At 47.8% G+C, this 12,100-nt stretch overlaps 1 non-coding gene across 1 annotated transcript; it reads right to left on the bottom strand.

The window, feature by feature from the left end:
- Positions 1-4,281: 4,281 nt before the first annotated feature.
- On the bottom strand, positions 4,282-4,385 carry LOC112587145. The gene has a single exon (XR_003111678.1). It is a non-coding gene; the product is annotated as a U6 spliceosomal RNA (small nuclear RNA).
- Positions 4,386-12,100: the final 7,715 nt, after the last annotated feature.

Genomic DNA, 12,100 nt, shown 5'->3' on the forward strand with positions numbered 1-12,100 from the left:
AGCTCCCTGTGCTATACAGTAGATCCTGTACTGTATGGATAAATGTTGATTATCCATTTTAGTTTTTACATATTTAGTTTAGTTTTACCTGGGCTGGGTCTTTGTTGCTGAACACAGGCTTTCTCTAGTTGTAAGACTGGGGACTGTTCCTGTGGTGTGTAAGGTTCTCATAGCGGTGGAGCATGGGCTCTTCAGCATTCGGGCTTCAGTAATTGCAGCATGTGGGCTCTAGAGCACAGGCTCAGTAGTTGTGGTGCACAGGCTTAGATGCTCCATGGCATGTGGAATCTACCCGAACCAGGGATCGAACCCATGTCCCCAGCATTGGCAGGTGGAGTCTTATCCACTGTGCCACCAGGAAGTCTGGTTTTCCATTTTAAATATAGCAGTGTGTACACGTCCATCCAGACTCCCTAAGTATCCTTCCCCTTCTTGAGTGAATCCCTTCATTCATCATCCTGATCCAGTGCTCAGACACTCAGTCGTGCCCAACTCTTTGTGACCACATGGACTATAGCCCACCAGGCTCCTCTGTCCATGGGGATTCTCCAGGCAAGAATACTAGAGTGGCTTGCTGTGCCCTCCTCCAGGGGATCTTCCCAACCTAGAGATCGAACCCAGGTCTCCCACATTGCAGGCAGAGTCTTTACTGTCTGAGTCACCAGGGAAGCCCTGATGCAGGTATGTTACCAAAAACAGAATCCTCTCTGTCTCTTGGGTCTCAGGATCTGCCCACTGAAGTCATGGGCAAATAAGGTACCCAGTGAATGATTATTTACCCAACGACCCTGGAATCATATAGACACAGGTTTGAATCTAGGGGCGGCTGCTAACTGGTCGGGTGTCCCTGGGCAGGTGGTTAGCACTTTCAGTGTTCAGTCTTCTTATTGGTAGGTGGGACACCCACAACCTCTCCCCTGACTAGCTGTGTGGTTGATGAGTTCTCTTTCTTTCCATCCTCAGCCCCCACAGTATCTCCCCACTCCCTACAATGGAGAGAGCCTGTAAATACCTGACTCAGATCACGTCCCTCCTCTGTTCAGAACCCTCTATGGCTCCTTTTTCACTTAGGGCAAAAGCCAAAGTCCCCACTGGAGCCCACAAGGCCCTGAAAGACCTGTCCCCACTGCCTCCCACTGCCCTTCTCTATCCCTCTCTGGTTTCCAGTGTGCTGGTTGTTCTAGGCTCCCTCTGTGGCTGGGGGCAGGGGGAACATTGTGGGGGCTGAGGATGGAAATAAAGAGAACTCAACAACCATACAGCTCATCACAGGAGAGTTTGTGTGTGTCCCACCTCCTGATTAAGAAACTCAACTCTGAAAGTGCTAACCCTGTGCCCAGGTAATGCCTGACCAATTAGCAGCAGCCCCTGGATGCACTGGTTTTCTCACCAGAACCTATCAGTTTCACACCAGCCCCAGGGCTTTTGCACTAGTCTTGCCTTCTACATGGACCACTCTCCCCAAAATATCTGCATGGTTCACTCCCTCACCTCCTTGTGTGTGTTTAGTGCCTCAGTTGTGTCTGAGTCTTTGCGACTCCATGGACTGTACCCCGCCAGGCTCCTCTGTCCATGAAATTTTCCAGGCAAGAATACTAGAGTGGGTTGTCATTTCCTTCTCTGGGGGATCTTCCCAATCCAGACTCAAACCCACGTCTCCTGCCTTGCAGGCTGATTCTCTACCCACTGCGCCAGTGGGGAAGCCCTTACCTCCTTCGGATCTTTACTCACATGTCACCTTCTCAGGTGACACTAGGTCTAAAAATCATGGTTCTGTTCCTACCCCATATGTCTAAGCCACCTTCCCAGTGTCATTGTTTCCTGAACTTCCACCACATCCTAACATGACATCATGTTCTTATTTGTCCTGCCTCTTGTCTGTCTCCTCCATGAGAACATCAGCTCCTAGACAACAGAGATCTTTGTTTCTTTCACTGTTGGATCCCTTTGCTAAGAAGGAGAAGGGTGCCAGGCACCCAGAAGGTTTCAATACATAGTAATTGAACAAATAGAATGTAGAGGAAGCAGTTTGCACATGGCTCCCCCATAGGCATATTGATTGCAAGCCTTAATGAAAGGGTGGTAATGACCTTCATACCTGCACACCAAGAAGCTCAAAGTTTGACCATTTTTGTCCAAGCCTGAGTAGAGGTTTAAGGTAAAGGTGTCCAGCCCTTCCCTGTGGCTCAAAGGCTCAATTGTAGTGGCCTCTGCCCCCAGTGGGCCAGCATCAATCTTTGCAGACCAGAGAGGGTCTCTGCTGGCACCGGGCATGATAGCAATTTCGTCGTTGTTGTTCAATCACTAAGTTTTGTCCAACTCCTTGCGACCTCATGGAGCATACTAGTCTCCTCTGTCCTCCACTGTCTCCCAGAGTCTGCTCAAATTCATGTCCATTGAGTCAGTGATGCCATCTCACCATCTCATCCTCTGCCGCCCTCTTCTCCATTTGCCTTCAATCTTTCCCAGCATCAGGGCAATTTAGGGAGCATATACTGGAAACTGGAAGGTCCCCCAAGGTCTGGTCATTTCTAGCCTCCCATTGTTGTGCCAGGGTTTTCACAAGGGCAAGAGGTCAAGGCTGGGATATTGGGGGGCAGCCTTCAGATAGAAGATGAAGGCCATGGGTGCAGGCTGGACTGGGGGCTCTGACCTCTTGGGGGGAGCTGTTTAAAGTATACCACCCTCAACTGCCAACACAGCTGCTGTTTTGCAGCTCAGTTTGTGGGTAACGGCCAAGCAGGTGAGGAGGAGGAGTCCCCATGGAGGTTTTCTCCACTCCCCTCAACCCCTAGGGATGGGCATGATTTGCATAGATGTTTCCATTCTCTTCAGTTCAAGTGGGTGTTTGGAGCAGAAAAAAAGGCTCAAAACCAGCCTCCCAGGTTTTGGCAGAGAGTCAGGCCCCCGCAGGGCACATGGGCTCTCTCAGCCTCAGTTTTCCCTTCTGTAGAATGGGGGTATAGTTCCCCTTTACTCATTTGGTTTGTGTCAGCCTTGAGCCTGTGTACCCTCAGATCACCCACTCCCTGTTCTGTCCCTGCCCCATGGTTAAGGTCTGACCCCTGCATAGGATAGCCCCTCTTTTGCCCACTGCTTTTTGCCCAGATTTAGTCAATGGCAGGCACTAAGGGTAGATTGGAGGGTGGGAGGATGGAACAAGCCAGAGTCGTTCTCCCCATTTGCTTCCCACATCATCTCCCACTGGACATAGCCTCCCTGTTTGTCAGTTTCTCATCAACATAACCAATCCTGGTATTAAATCCCATCTGTTTGAGATACTTCTTTTTTCCTAAATTGACTCTGACTCATTTGAAGAGACCCTGATGCTGGGAAAGGTTGAGGGTAGGAGGAGAAGGGGATGACAGAGGATGAGATGGTTGGATGGCATCACCAACTCAATGGACATGAGTTTGGGTAGGCTCTGGGAGTTAGTGATGGACAGGGAGGCCTGGTGTGCTGCAGTACATGGGGTCGCAAAGAGTCAGACACGACTGAGTGACTGAACTGAACTAATGCAATGCAGTTGTGAAAGATTTTTATTTAAGATACAATTAAAAAAAAAAAGATGGAGAAGGAAATGGCAACCCACTCCAGTATTCTTGCCTGGGAAATCCCATGGACAGAGAACCTGTCAGGCTACAGTCCATGGGGTTAAGAGAGTTGGACACAACTTAGCGACTAAACAAACTACATTTAGTACAAAATACTCAAATGGAAAAATAAGTAGGTTTATACCTTTATGAACCCAGTGAAGTAAGCTAAGGATTCAAAAAATTCTTTTAAGTAATGTACTAATGGTTAATTAAGATTCATATCTCAGGTATTTTTCCTGGTTACATTTATAGCTATATTTGGAAGGGTTTTTTTTTTAAGGTACATTAAAATATGACCTGCATTTAAAAAGAAAAAAAACAGAAATTCTTTTTTTACAGTGCACAGTTCTGCAAATTTCCACAAACATATGTAGTCATATTACCACCACCACAATCAAACTATAGAAAGGTTCCATCACCAAAAAATTCCACCATGCTTTTTTGTTGTCAGCCCCTCCCTCCACCCTCAGCCCCTATATATCCCTGGTTATTCATTGTCCGTATAGTTCGGCCTTTTCTGAAATAACAGAAGGGGAATCATACAGTATGCAGCTTTTTGTGTCTGCCTTCTTTCTCCCACCACAATGCATCTGAGATTCATCCATGTTGTTCTATACCACTGCTTTCTTTTATTGCCTGCACCATGTCTTAGTTGTGGGATTTCAGGGCTTTTTTTTTTTTTTTTTTCCTAATGGAATGCTTCGTGAATTTGCCTGTCATCGTTGCGCAGGGGCCATGCTAATCTCAGTACCATTCCAATTTTAGTATATGTGCTGCTGAAGTGAGCACCACATTCGAGGTCTTTAGTTGCGGCAGACAAGCTGTTAGTTGCAGCATGTGGGATCTAGTTCCCTGATCAGGGATCGAATCCAGGTCTCCCACACTGGGAGCCTGGAGTCTTAGCCACCAGACCTCCAGGGAAGTCCCACCACTAGTTCCTTTGAGAACTTGAAGTTTCAGATATTACATTCCTGAGTGGTCTTCCATGTGAAGACAAATTGCAGCATGTCTATTCATTCGTTAAAGGAGCTGCTGTGAGCTTCTGATGGGTTGATATTTACACAGGACTTGGGATAGTAAACTCGCGCATGATGTATGTGTCAGCTGTTATTACTTTGCTGGAGCGGGGCTGAAGTGGGCTACGGGGGTTCCCCTCCCCTCACTGCACGTCTCCCTCATCTAGAAGAGAGAGCTGAGCCTGGGCTGCAGCTCCATCTGGTGCAGACGTGGCAGGGGTGGCCTCCCCCAGCGGCCTCCCTACCCCATCCCTGAAGCTGAAAGTGGGCCTCAAGCCCATGGGTGGATGAAACGAGGCCACTGCAGCTCCACAGCCTGCCAAGATCAGCATCTGGAAAGCCTCTCTGCAGCTGGGCCCCTCCCCCTCTCGTGCTGGGGTGATGATGAGAAAGTTGGGACCTGTCTCAGACACTTCTCCTCCTGCCAAAACCTGAGAGCTGGGGGATGGGGGTGGGGGGACAGTGGAGGCCCAGGGTGGATCAAGGCTCAGGGTGGATCACATTCTAGGCCTCATCCTCATAGGGGAGTTCACAAAATCGGGGCTGGAGACTTCCCTGGTGGTCCAATGGCTAGGACTCCAGGCTCCTGATGCAGAGGACCTGGGTTCCATCCCTGATCAGGGAACTAGACCCTCACATGCTGCCACTGAAAAATCCTGCAGGCGACTACTTAAGACCCTGTGTGCTGCAACTAAGACCTGGTACAGCCCAAATAAATAGACAAAAAAAATTTTTTTTTAATTGGGGTAGGGTGGGATCAGAGGTCAGAGGGATTCCTTCACCTCTGGACTGTGGAGAAGAACATTCTACACCTCACCAGTTGCTGATGTGGTTCTGAGCAATAACCACAGCCCTCCTATTCCAAGGCACCAGGGCAGGGATAGGGTGGGGGTGGGGGTGGGGGTCACTGCATCAGGAGTGGGACAGGGACTTGGGACAAAAAGAAGAGCAGAGAGGGCTCTGGTTCAAACCCCACCACAATTGTGTGCCTCAATTTCCTTATCTTTAAAATGGGGTGATGTGGAAAGTGCAAAACTATGGGGACAGTGAAAAAAATCAATGGTTGTCAGTGATTAAGGATGAGGAGAGGGGAATGAATGGCCAGAGCACAGAGGGTTTTTAGGGCAGTGAAACTATCTGTATGATACTATAAGGGTGGATAGGTATCATTATTTTTTCTTCCATTTTTTTCCCATTTTGTTTAGTCACTAAGTCGTATCTGACTCTTTTGCAACTCCATGGACTGTAGCCCACAGGCCTCCCCTGTTGGTGGAATTTTCCAGGCAAGAATATCGGACATCTTCAAGAATGTCCCTTGAAGATCCCCTTCTCCAGGGAATCTTTCCGACCCAGAGATCGAACCTGCATCTCCTGCATTGGCAGGTGGATTCTTTACCACTGAGCCACCAGGGAAGCCCATGTATCATTATGCTGCTGCTGCTGCTGCTGCTGCTAAGTCGCTTCAGTCGTGTCCGACTCTGTGCGACCCCATAGACGGCAGCCCATCAGGCTCCCCCGTCCCTGGGATTCTCCAGGCAAGAACACTGGAGTGGGTTGCCATTTCCTTCTCTGATGCATGAAAGTAAAAAGTGAAAGTGAAGTCGCTCAGTCGTGTCTGACTCTTAGCAACCCCATGGACTGCAGCCTACCAGGCTCCTCTGTCCATGGGATTTTCCAGGCAAGAGTACTGGAGTGGGGTGCCATTGCCTTCTCCGATGTATCATTATACATTTGACCAAACCCATAGAATGTACAACACTAAGAGTGAATCCTCATGTACACCATGGACTTGGGGGGGTGATAATGATGTATGTTTGTAGGTTCATCAGTGGTAACAAATGTACTACTCTGTTGGGGGGAGCTGTTGACAGTGGGGGAAGCTATGCATGTAAGAGGGAGTAGATGGGCCATTCTCTGTACTTTCTGCTCAATTTTCCTGTGAACCTAAGACTGTTCTAAAAAACTAAAGTCTAGGGACTTCCCTGGTGGTCCAATGATTAAGTGCTTCCAATGCAAGGGGTGCAAATTGGATCCCTGCTCTGGGAACTAAGATCCCATATGCCACTTGCTGCAGCCAAAAAATGAAAGAAAAAGAAAGTCCCTATAAAAAGTGGAATTATGATGATAACAATAATACCCACCTCCTAGGCGTGGAGGACTCATGCAGCCGCACCCAACACAGTCTGTCTGTGTCTGTGAGCGTTAGCCATTAGTGTCGGTGGCCCTGTAATTAGAGAAGGCTGCTCCAAGTCTCTTCCTTTTCTTCTTTTTCCCTTGCTTGGGAGCCCGGTAAGAAAAGGGCCCCATTTCCTTCCTCTTCCACTGTTCTCTCACTTAGAGATTCCCCCCTCCCTGAGTCCCCGCCACAGGGAGGTTCCAGCTTTCCTCTAGATAACCGCCCCCCTCACCCCGCCGCCCAGACGATCTGGGTGTCTACGCAAGTGGTTCCCAGTTCTCTAGCCTATCCCCTCAGCTGACCCGGTGTAGATCTCATATGGCCCCAGTAATGGGAGGTGGAGGGGGAGGCGGAAGTTGCTTGCGGGTGTATCTGTGTGTCCCTGGGGACATCACCTTTGTCTAGGCGCCACGGTACCCCTAACAGACGGCCGGATGTATCTGCAGCCTTGATATTACCCACACACTCCCTCCTCCCGCAGGTCCCTTGAGAGGACGGCAAACTGCTGAGGCAGCCTAGGCGAGCTGGGGAGGGGGGCACTTCCTCCCCAGTCTCAGGTCCTCACAGAGGGCTAAGATTTCCGCTCTGATAGCTCCCTTGCGAGGAAAGGACCTGGTTTTTCTTTGGTTTTTTTTTTTGTGTGTGTGTGTGTGTGCTTCGTCCTCTGTGGGTTGAACACCTGGTTTCTAGACTTTGCATGGCTGCACTTCATCTGGGCAGAGGATTCGGCGAGGTTTTGCTGAGGTTCCGAGTGGACCCCACCGTCTAGCCCCGAAGCTTAGTGGACACTGAATCTGAGTCAGGAAAAGGAGCAAAGCCACTCTCCGGCTTTTTAAAATCTTCTCACCAAAGCCTTGCTACCTCGTGTGTTAGAACTGTTTGGTTTCTTCTGTCTCTTCCATTGGACTTTCAGTTTTGGATGGCAGAAACCAACAAGGTATCACTATAGCTAGCTCAGAGCATTCTCTGTTGCATTATATGAATATATATGCCACAGACTTGTATATATGGCACAGACATGCCACAGACTAATATATTGACTCTTAATATTTATTTCCTTATTGATAACTTAAATATGTGTATTCTTAATATAAATTCATTTCACAGTGACATGTTGAATAAATAGCACAGGTATGTTTATTGATGATGTTATTGTTGATTTATGTTATTGATACTATTTGTTATTATTATAGAAACAATTTTACAGCTAAAAAGCCTGGTGATTTGGTACTTCAATGTGATTTTTCACGTCTTTGTAAATTTTTTGAGTTTGTAATACGAGCTAAAAATTTCAAACATTCCCTCCCCCCAGGGTACCCCATGAAAAGTCTTGTCCCCTCTCACCTGTCCCCCTGCCCCCTCTGTGTCCCTCCCTGTGGGTAACCACTGTGACTGTGTCTTGTGCCTCCCCCCAACCCCCCTGATATGGCCTGGTTGTCCACAGGCAAATGTGTATGTATTTTCACCTGTCCCCCATCTCTCTCCCTGGAGGTAACCACTGTGACGGGGTCTTGTGCCTTCTCCCCAATACGGCCTGTTTCTCCACAGGCAAATGTGTGTGTATTTATACAGTCCTTATAAATAAATATATCCAGAAACGCAGGCAAGCGAGCAATGCAAACTCATCTACATTGTGCTTTTTTTCATCTTACGTTGAAAACAGTTTCATATCAGGACGACTCTGATTTTCCTTTTTAATAGGCATAAATCAGATCAGATCAGATCAGTCGCTCAGTCATGTCCAAATGGATCAACTTTAATTTCCTTTTTCAAAGTTTTGCTTTTCAACCTGATTTATGGAGTATGGTATGCATACAGAGGCGTGCACTAAACTTCTCTTTCTCTCTTTTTAATTGGTTGCATTTTGTGGGATTCAAGCATCCATAATTTTTTTTAAATTTCATCTTTTATGAAGCATGATTGGCGTGTAAAATGGTAAGTTGAAGTGTACATCCAGGTGATTTGACATATGTATATACTGAAAGGATTCCCCCTCATCCAGTTAATGAACACATCTTTCACCTCACGTTTTTATCTTGTGTGCGTGTGTGTAACAGCAGTTCAGTTCTACTCTCAGCACATTTCAATTCTTTGATACAGTATTATCAACTATAGTCACTGTGCTGTATATTAGATTCGCAGCCTTATTTATCTTATAACTGAAAGTTTGCACCCTTTTGCTAATCTCTCCCCATTTCCCCCACCCCCCAGCATCTGGCAATCACCTTTCCTACTCTCTGTTTCTATAAGTTTTTTTTAAAAGATTCCACATATAAGGGATAGCATGTGGTATTTAGGGGCTTCCCCTGTGGCTCAGTGGTAAAGAATTCGCCTGCAATACAGCAGCTGCAGGAGACCCTAGGTTGGGAAGATCCCCTGGAGGAGGGCATGGCAACCCACTCCAGTATTCTTTCCTGGAGAATCCACATGGACAGAGGAACCCGGAAGGCCACAGTCCATGGAGTTGCAAAGAGTTGAACACAACTGAAGTGACTTAGCACGCATGTGGTATTTGTTTTGTCTGGCTCATTTTGCTTAGCATAAAGCCCTCAAATTTCATCCATGTCATTGAAAATGACAGAATTTCTTTTCTCATAGGTGAACAATATTCCATTATGTATATGTGTATGTATATATATGTATATTTCTATGTGTATGCATTCTCAGTCACTCAGTCGTGTTCAACTATTTGTGACCCCATGGGCTGTAGCCTGCCAGGCTCCTCTGTCCATGGGGATTCTCCAGGCAAGAATACTGGAGTGGGTTGCCATTTTCTACTCCAGGGAATCTTCCCAACCCAGGAATTGAACCCTCATTTCCTGCATTGGCAGGTGGATTCTTTACCCCGGGGGAAACCGTATGTATAAATGAATCTTACATCTTTATCCATTCATCTGTTGACAGACACAAGTTGTTTCCATACCTTGGCTACTGCGAATAATACTGCAACAGATGTGGAAGTGCAGATACCCTTTTGTGTCATTTTGCTTTACAACACTCTTTACTGAAGTATATTAGACATACGAGGAATTCCCTGGTGGTCCAGTGGTTAAGACTCCTCACTTTCACTACCAAGAGCCTGGGTTCTATCCCTAGTTGAGGAACTAAGATCCCACATGCTGTACCGCACAACCAAATACACACAGAAGAGTGTACCTACCTTCTCCCTCTTTTTTCTTACACTGTCTGGGTATCAGGGCTTCCCTGGTGGTTCAGACAGGAAAGAATCCGCCTGCAATGTGGGAGACCTGGGTTCCCTCCCTGGGTTGGGAAGATCTGGAGGAGGGCATGGCAACCCACTCCAGTATTCAGTAATCCACAAAGAGTCGGACACTAAGTGACTAAGCACACGTCTGGGTACAAGCAGTCTAACTTTCAGCTTAATTGATCAATTAATTTTTTTGACCACATGGCTTGTTAGTTTCCTGACCAGAGACTGAACCTGGGCCATGGCAACGAAAGCCCCAAGTCCTAACCACTGGACCACCTGTGAATTCCCTCAACATAACTTATTGTTGGAATAGGCCAAGTATGTACATGTTACAAAAATCAAAAGATACAAAAGCACTCACAGAGTGAAAGTTATGTCCCTCCCATGCCCTGTCCCCTATCTTTCAGTTCCTCTCCCAGGAAATTTATCAGTTTCTTCTTTCTGTAATACTTTAGATATTCTGAGCAAGTATGTGTGCATGCTAAGTCGCTTCAGTCGTGTTCAACTCTTTGTGACACTATGGACTGTAGCCCGCCAGGCTCCTCTGTCCATGGGATCCTCCAGGCAAGAATACTGGAGTGGGTTGCCATTTCCTCCTCCAGAAGAAACTTCCTGACCCAGGGATTGAACCCAAGTCTCCTGCAGCTGCTGCGTTGCATGAAAATTCTTTACCACTGAGCCAGTGGAGAAGCCCTGAGCAAGTATAGTAGAACATCAACTTGGGACACGGAGTTTTATCTGTTTTGTTTCCTGATATATCTCCAGCCTTTTAGAATGGTGTCTGGTACATGCAGGTGCTTACTGTATTGTGGTAAGTAAACATATAAGCAGATGATGTAGTCATTTCCACAAATAGTGCCTTTCTGAACATAGGTTCCATGAAGGAAAGGACTTTTTTCCCTTTTCTGTTCACTGCTATGCCTGTGCGTGGGATCTTGGACACTCAGTCATGTTTGACTCTTTGTGACCCCATGGACTATAACCTGCCAGGCTTCCTTGTCCATGGAATTTTTCCAGGCAAGAATATGGGAATGGGTTGCCATTTCCGAAGGAGTGAGGGACATATCGTCTAGTCCCTGATTTCACACACACACATCAGTAAATGCAGGTGGGCTTCATCTCTGCAGCCAGGCACACAGAGATGCCCAGGAAAAGCTCAATGGGAAAAAATGGGAAACTAGAGAACTGGCTAGGACTTCCCTGGCAGTCCAGTGGTTAAAACTCTGTGCTGCCACTGCAGGGGGCATGGGGTTTGATCCCTGGTTGGGGAATTAAGATCCCTCATAGCTCAGCCAAAAAGACTGGGACCCAACTTGAAAAGCAAGAATTAGCTTGGGCCTGCTGGTCGACCACAAGGAAGATACTCCATTGGACAGAGGCAGTGGAGGCTGCTGAGTGCTCCCCCAGTCTTCTAGGGCAGAGGGGCCAGGGCCTCAATAATGGGGCCTTATTAAGGCAAAAACCAATCCATTCTTTGTGGCAGGGCCTAGCACATAGTGGGCTTCCCTGGCTCAGTGGTAAAGCATCCACCCGTCAGTGGGTCCTGGGTCAGGAAGATCCCCTGGATAAGGAAATGGCTACCCACTCCAGTATTCTTGTCTGGGAAATCAAAATCCCAAGGAGGAGCCCAGGGCTACAGTCCAAGGGGTTGCAAGAGTCGGACACCACCTAGCGCCTAAACCACTGCCACCACCTAGCACATAATAGGAACTTGCTTATTTGTTGGATGAACACACAGTGGGCATTTAATGCCTGTTTGTTGTGTTGACCTTAGTAGGTGCTTCGTGGCTCCTTGCTGAATAAGTAAGGCAATTCCTTGCCCTCCTGCAATTCCAGGATCCCAGGCAGGGGCCAAGAGTATATCTGCAATCCAAGACAGTTATTTCAGGTTGAGGCCACCTGGGCAGGAGCGACTGGACAGTACAGGTCTGCGTGACGTCATGCGTTGGCCGGTTCTCACGGGTGGGGGCTGGGAGGGGGCAGGGCTGGAGGTGGGGGTGCGGACAAAGGGACCCTGCGCGCCTCCCCCACGCCCGCCCTCGCGCGCGCCCCGCTGAGCTGATCACATCTGGAATTCATTGCTGCTGCCGCCGGCCGGAAA

This window comes from Bubalus bubalis, chromosome 9 (assembly GCF_019923935.1).
Source record: "Bubalus bubalis isolate 160015118507 breed Murrah chromosome 9, NDDB_SH_1, whole genome shotgun sequence".
NCBI classification, from domain to species: Eukaryota; Metazoa; Chordata; class Mammalia; order Artiodactyla; family Bovidae; genus Bubalus; species Bubalus bubalis.